Raw genomic sequence first — 7358 nt, forward strand, 5'->3', positions numbered from 1 at the left:
GACCAAAGTTGATCTTATCAAGAAATCCTTTTCTTGTGGTGATCCTCATCCATAGGCTTATCATTCTCTCTTGGATTAGAAAGAGTGTGGTGCCCCTTCTACTTAATTCCGTTTCTTATTTCTCCTTTATTTCATATCAGTCTCGTTTATTTTATATGCATGTATCAACTTCTGTCATTCTTTCAATTATAAGGCAGATTACTTCCTCTGAGTCACAAAAGAATTAATATTCCAAAAGTTAACAAAGTTGTTTCAGGAATTTTGAAGGAAATGCATAAGTCTCAAAAGTTAGTGCATATCAATTCATGTTAATAAATAAATAAAAAAACTAATAATCAAAGAATTAATTAAACAATTAACAAAAAAAAACTAGAAGTAAAGGAAAGAGGGTGCAAGACTAAATAGGGGGTGAGAAGTTAACAAAAAGATAGAAAGCCTTTTTGTGAAGGCCCAAAAATTACAAGCCCATCAAGCCAAAAAAAGGACAAACAAGAAACCTGGGTTTCTGAACGTCGGATGGAGATTCGACGATCTTAATCAAATCTCATGATTAAGGCTTTCTGGGCCTCATGACCAAAATCAAATGGTGATCATGCGCATGCCCACGGTGGTAACGATGGGGGATCCTGCACCAGATCCCTCCATATTTAAGATCCAACACCAATAAATTGGTGCCACATGGCAACCCCTTTTTAAAAAAATAAAAACAAAAGAAGTAAAAGGAATAAAAACAAAAAGAAAGAAAACAAAGTCAGATCCATATTTCCCTCATCTTTCGGTCATCCTCTCACTCTCTCTTTCATTTTCTAAAACTTCTCAGATCTCTCTCATTCTCTAATGGCAGAACATTAAAAGCATTTATCTTATATTTTTTCTTTTACAACAAAAAAACAACAAAATATAAAAGCTTCTCAACCTTATCTGTATTTAAAGAAAACTATGGAAAACAAAAGAAAAAAAGGGCTACTAGCGACAAAAATAGGGTGATGGGCAGTGCAACTTGAACAGTGACTGCCGCAGAGCTTGGTCGAATCTACACATTATGGTTGTGTGTGAAGATACACGCGGCCGTAGAGAATGGCGTACAATTTTCTATTTTGTGAGGCGTGATGGTCAGCATGAAGATCGTGTTATGAGCGAAGGCGCGAGTTAGTGGTCGAGTTTGTTTCTACGATTCTTTCGTTCTACGTTCTACTTTGCTTTTTCATTTCGGTTTCAATTAGTTTTGTGTATTGCTATTGATGTGGATGAAGGTTTTGGAAGATGTTTGAATGGTTAAAATTGATGAATATGGTTGTGGATTTTAGGTTGTACTCATGGTTACTGAAAAAGGGAAAAATTTATTTTATGGTGGTGTTTCTAGTTTGCTTTGAATGTATGTGGGCAGGAAGGTACCAGTGTGGTTGGGAATGGTGGGATGGAATTAGGTTCTGGTTCTAAATTGAAATATGGGTGATGAAACAGAGAGGTTGGATCTTGGTATTAATATTGTGAGTTAGGGATTTGTGAGAAGAGTTTTGTACATAAAAGTGAAGCTTGCAAGAAAACGATCCTTATTTTTTACTATTCATCTTTTTTTTCTTCTCGCCAAGAGAAACATGTGAGAGAGAAGGGAAAAATAGAGGTGACCCTCTTTTGTGTGAACTTTTGTGTCTGTGTGATGGTATGGAATTGTTGGGGGGATTTGAAGTATTATGAGGAACAATGGCTACTGCCTTCTCACATTTTTGTGTGTTTTACATACAAGAATTAGGTTTAATACTTAATTATATTTAAAAAGCAAATAATGATAATATTAAGTGCAATTAAAAATAATAATGTCCTTGATTCCAATACAAAAATAAAATGTTTTCTTGATTTTTAAATTTTTTTGTATGGATTTTGTGAATCGATAGAAAATGAACAAAATATTTATTATTAAAATGTAAAGGAATTTAAGTCAAATAAAAAGCGAGCGCACTCGAAATGTAAAAAAATAAAATATACAAGCACACCAAATTCATCTACGCACAATGACGTAAAAAACAATTCCAGGTCATTATTGCGACTAAAAGACTCAGATGAAAAAGATTCGAACCAAATGAAATGCGAAGGTGCACAAATGAGAAAAAATTAGAAGAGCACACCAAACTGACCTATGTGTAATATTGTTCAGTAAAACATATAGTCGCAAATCATTTATCGCAGCTAAAAGTACCAAGATAAAAAAACTCAAACTTAATAAAACATGAATGCGAAAAAAAAGAGCACCAAACAAACCTACGCGTAATATCATTCAATAAATCATACAGTCAGAGGCTTAAACTAAAAAAAAACGCTCATTGATTTTACACGCGATTGAAAATTGCTTCAATCGATTTGTCTACAAAACTGTACTGTTATTTTGAGCACAACAAAACAAAGTTGGCTGCTTAAAAAATACCTGGAGAAAATTGGGGTATGACAGCTGCCCCTATTTAATTACCTTTAACTCGAGAGTATAAATGACAAAGACCTTCATACATTTATGGTGGAAGATGATTAAATGCAAAAAGGACCCCAATTTTGTCCATTGAGGTATGGAAAGAAATAATGAAAAACTAAGAGCACATCAGGATAGGAAGCAAAATCATCGTCAACTCGAGGGTTGATGCTTAGATCAGGGTAACAAGGATCGCTATCAACTCGATATTTGATGCTTAAATCAAGGTAAGGAGGATCATCGTCAACTCGAGAGTTGATGCTTAAATCAAGGATAAGGAGATCGTTGCCAAATCAAAAGTTAATGCTTAGATCAAGGATAAAGAGATTGTCGTCAACTCGGGAGTTAATGCTTAGATCAAGAAGAAGGAGATCGCCATCAACTCGAGAGTTAATGCTTAGATCATGGTAAGGATATCACCATTAACTCAAGAGTTGATACTTAGATTAAAGATAAGGAGATCATCGTCAACTCGAGAGTCGATGCTTAGATCAAGGTAAGAGGATCATCGTCAACTCGAGAGTTGATGCTTAGATCAAGATAAGGGGATCACTTTCAACTCGAGAGTTGATGCTTAGATCAAGGATAAAGAGATTGTCATCAATTCGTGAGTTGATGCTTAGATCAAGGAAAAGGAGATCTTCGTCAACTCGAGAGTTGATGCTTAGATCAAGGTAGGAAGATCGTCGTCAACTAGAGGATTGACTAGGAACGCTTAAGACGACTGTTCACTGGGAAAGATTCCAAAAAGGACTTACTAGGGGAGAAATCTTACTGGAGAAAACCTTCAAAGGAGAATCTATGGGGAGATCACTTATTGAGGGAACCAATAAGAGTCCTGCTGAGATAAAAACTCACTAGAGAATTGTAATCGATTTTTATGAATTCATCTAGATTTCCGTGAGTGGTCACAAAATCCTGGCTTATGTCATGAATGCATGCTTTGTGTTGATGCATTTTATGTTGAAGGCATGCCTTTGGTTACTGGCGTAAAACACCACCTCGCATGAAATGATGCATGATGAAATGTAATAATTGATAAATGCATGTATTAGGTGTCGCTACGCGAAAAATACAAAGTCACCATCGATTTTTATTTATTCCAAAGGAAAGGGAAAATATCGAGAAAACCCCAAAAGAATGGTCATCGCAACCACGAACAGGTTCGGAAGTCGGTTATGCAAGGGGAAGGTATTAGCACTCCTCACATCCATGGTACTCCATGGGAACCATCTAGGATGTTTGCGCTTATGTGTGTATTGTTTATCGAATGTTTGCTTGCCAAAGGTTTGCGGAGTGAAGGTAGATTTTAAATTAGTGTGCTCACCAAGGATTTGGATCCTCGTGCCTACGTATGCCCACTTGTTGAAGTGGGAAATCAGAGCTTTCGCAGTTCGTGGGTTTAAAATTGTTTGTGTTTGTTTCGTTGATTTTATTACCTTGAAGAAGGATTTTCGATTGTGTCGCCCTAAGGCTCAAACAAAAGGTTTGAATGAGTTGAATTGTATTTAAGTTTTGAGAAAGAGTTATTGATATCGGATTGCACTAAAGACTATGGATAAAGGTGAATACCTCAAACTACCAAGCCAAACGTATTGTGTTCGAAGCATTCAGAATGAGTGTAGGAAAACTCCAGTCTCATCCCTTCTTTATCGCTTAAGGCTCGTGACGTACGATCCTAATCGCCATTTATTGTATTTTTGAGTTTGATTTGGAAAAAGACCGCTCGACGTTGGATCAAGGGTTTGTTTATTGTTTTTTATTTAAGAAAATACCGCTTGATGTTGGATCGAGGGTTTGATTATGGGTTGCGAAATGGTGAGTGTTCCTAATGCCTAAGGAGTAGCTAATCAAGCAATAAAAGAAAGTTAGTAAATGCGTACATGAGAAAGGGGATGGGGGTACATGTAAAGTACAAGGGCGTGCAGGAAATAAAAGGTCTCATTGTCAGGTAACCCAAGAGAAAGCCGTGTGTGTGCAATTGTGTACTAAACTAGAAAGCACATAAAAGATTACAATTTATCTTGAATCTTGAATGCTCCATCCATGTTCGAGTTGAATATTTGTCTAAGGCCTTTTGCAAAGGGTGCTAATGAGTCTCTAGGTCCATTATCCAAAGTTCTTTCCATGCTTGAGGAATTATAATCTTTTTTTGCTTTTTATTTAAGTCTTAACCATTTATAGATATATTTTAGGATGCACAATATGATATGAAATATAAACCAAAATAAAGCGAGTGAAGTAAATGACAAAAATAAATGCAAGAAGCGAAACTTAAAAGTTAGAAGTTAGAATGCGGAAATTTAAGAATTAGATGCGAAATAGTAGAGAGTTAGATGTTAATTGCGAAAATTAAAAGTGTTAGGAGTTAATTGTTAGAAGCTAGTAGTTAGTTACAAGAGTATAAGAGAATTGAAAATAAAAATAAGCAATCAAATATCAACAATTCTACTATTATAATGACTAGAATTCATATCTAACTTAAATATCCAAAAATATAAAAAATATCAATGTCAAAAATATAAATATCTACAAAATAAAAGCTAAAAAAATTCTAAAGATTATGCTAAGAACAAAGTCTAAAATTAATTCTAACATTTAAAACAATATTACCAAAATTAATTCTAACATTTAAAACAATATTACCAAAATTAATTCTAAAACAAATAATACAATTATCTAAACTCTAAACAACAATCCGAACTCCAACCAGCATGGGCCTGAGCCGGTTCCAAGCCCACTCTGGGAGAGTGCCTGGACAATGGAGGGGGTGCAAACAATAACTATCACACTTAGGCATAACGTGAAAGCCCAAGGATAAACCTATGGAAGAAGCTCTCTCATCTTCCTCACATCACGCTAACGAATTCACATGGAGAAGAACCAGGTCGGGACAACGAACCTTGCCGCGCCGGCTTTCGCCACCGGCGGCGGAAATCTGGACTTGAAGAGCGTCCTCCACCTCCTTCACGCCTCTCTCAAACACGAAAATGACAAACTCCTCCTTCCGAGTACAAATTAACGCGATTTGATTCCACAACGGAACGAATCTAACGGCGAATGGAAACACGAAAACAAAATCTAACGCGATTCACACCACAACAGACGAAATAACGAGATGAAAAGGAGAAAACTCTACTGGCGGTGGCAAAGAAGAGTTCGAGACTCAAATGATTCACAACTCCGATCCTTTGATCCTCTCTGATGCGGTTTGCTTTTGCTACACGAGTATGCTTCTGTTTCCGTTACTCTCCGTGATTTTTCGGTGCTTTGTATTGGAATTATGACGTTGTTATACTACTTCCGTTTGAAGGTGGAATACTCCGAAACTCTACGGTTGAGCTGATGCGAACAAATGTCGTGGCAATGGGAGGATGTTGAAGAAATTAAGGAGAGGATGATAAAGATTCGAGACGCGGGAAGATTGAAGAAGAAAGGGAATCGAGAGCGGGAAGAAGAAAAAGAAGGACCCCAAAATCCAACTCTAATCGCGTATTTATATCTCTCAAACTGAATTCTGGTGAGTTGATTTCATTTTCCGTTTTGGTTTCGTTTTCAATTTTCACGTTTCAACGTTGTGAACTCATGGCTTTGCAGCTTGGCCGTTGCTTATTGCAGCTTTTGAATTTTAAGCCGTTTTCCTGTTGCGGTTTCTATTTTGTTGTTGCGTTTCACTATAATTCTCAATGCCATTTTGCTTTGCGTTTGTAGATGTTGGGTGAAGTTGCTGCGTTCATATTGTTGAGTTTTGACTCTGTATCCGTTTGTGCGTTACCGTTTCATTTTAGTTTCATGCTTGTTGTGGCTTGAACTCACTTGTGTTTGGCCTGCGCTGTTTTGCAGGATATTTGCACGTGGTGAAGTTACTCGGCTTGGCATCTTGTGCTTTTGCTTTGGCTTTGACACGCGTGGCGTGGCTTATTGTTGTGCTGCGTTTGTTGCCGTGTTGTTACTGCCCTTTGCAACTTGGATTTGGCGTTTTGCGCGGTAGCTGATCATGGCTTTGGAGATGGTATTTTTTCGAATTGTCTCATGGATAGCAGCGCATTGATGTGGTTTGGTTTGATGGTTGTGGTTGAGTTTAGATGTAGGTTGAGCTGTTGTTTTGATTTTTATAAGCGCTTCAAGTTGTTGGCTTGTGTAGCTTTGGCTATTGACGTGTTGGTTGGTTCGCGTTTTATCTCGCAGCTTTTCGGCTTACTTCATCGCGTTCTTCCCGTTTGCAGATGGCTTTTGTAGCAGCTTTAGTGAAGTACCCCTCTGCTATGTACTTCCGATGCGTTTTCAATATTTTGCAGCTACAACTTACTTCCACTGCGTTTTACTCACGTGTTGTACTTGGCTTTTGCAACCGCACCTTATTTTTGTCTTTTCTTTTACGTCATTTTGGCATTGTGATGTGTTTCCTGCATCATGCTGTTATGGATGTGGGCCAAGGGGATTAATTGGGTTATATAAAAATGGATTTAAGAATTGGGCTTGTTGGATTTAGAAATTGGTTTTTTAAAAATGTGGATATGGAGTAAGCTAAATGGATTACAAAATGATTTTAGGAATTGGTTAATGGTTTGGATTAAAAAAAAGATAGAATGGTTAAGAATTATGGATTAGAAATGAGTAATGGTTATGAAAATGGATTTGGTGGATAACCAAGTGGATTATGGATAGTGAACATTTGGATTTAGTCAAATGGATATTTGGATTGGAAAAAATTAAAAGGTTAAATGGGCTTAACAAGAATGAATGGGTTTAACCAAGATTAAAAATCCAAAATTATTGACACCGAAATATCGACTTTCAAAATGACGCAATGACTTCTACAATTAATCAGAAACTCAAAGGTCAATTAAAATTCCACAAATAAAATCTACCCTCAAGAATCAATCTAAACTTCAAA

General features: G+C 36.7%; 1 long non-coding RNA gene across 2 annotated transcripts; it reads left to right on the plus strand.

Moving 5' to 3' along the window:
• Window positions 1-5206: 5206 nt before the first annotated feature.
• Window positions 5207-6934, plus strand: LOC127075543 (uncharacterized). Of its 2 annotated transcripts, none has more exons than XR_007786564.1 (3): window positions 5207-5689; window positions 5775-5981; window positions 6305-6934. It is a non-coding gene; the product is annotated as an uncharacterized LOC127075543 (long non-coding RNA). The 2 variants fall into 2 exon arrangements; XR_007786565.1 differs by having other exon boundaries at window positions 5207-5670.
• Window positions 6935-7358: the final 424 nt, after the last annotated feature.

Source organism: Lathyrus oleraceus, chromosome 4 (genome assembly GCF_024323335.1).
Source record: "Lathyrus oleraceus cultivar Zhongwan6 chromosome 4, CAAS_Psat_ZW6_1.0, whole genome shotgun sequence".
In the NCBI taxonomy this organism is placed as follows: domain Eukaryota; kingdom Viridiplantae; phylum Streptophyta; class Magnoliopsida; order Fabales; family Fabaceae; genus Lathyrus; species Lathyrus oleraceus.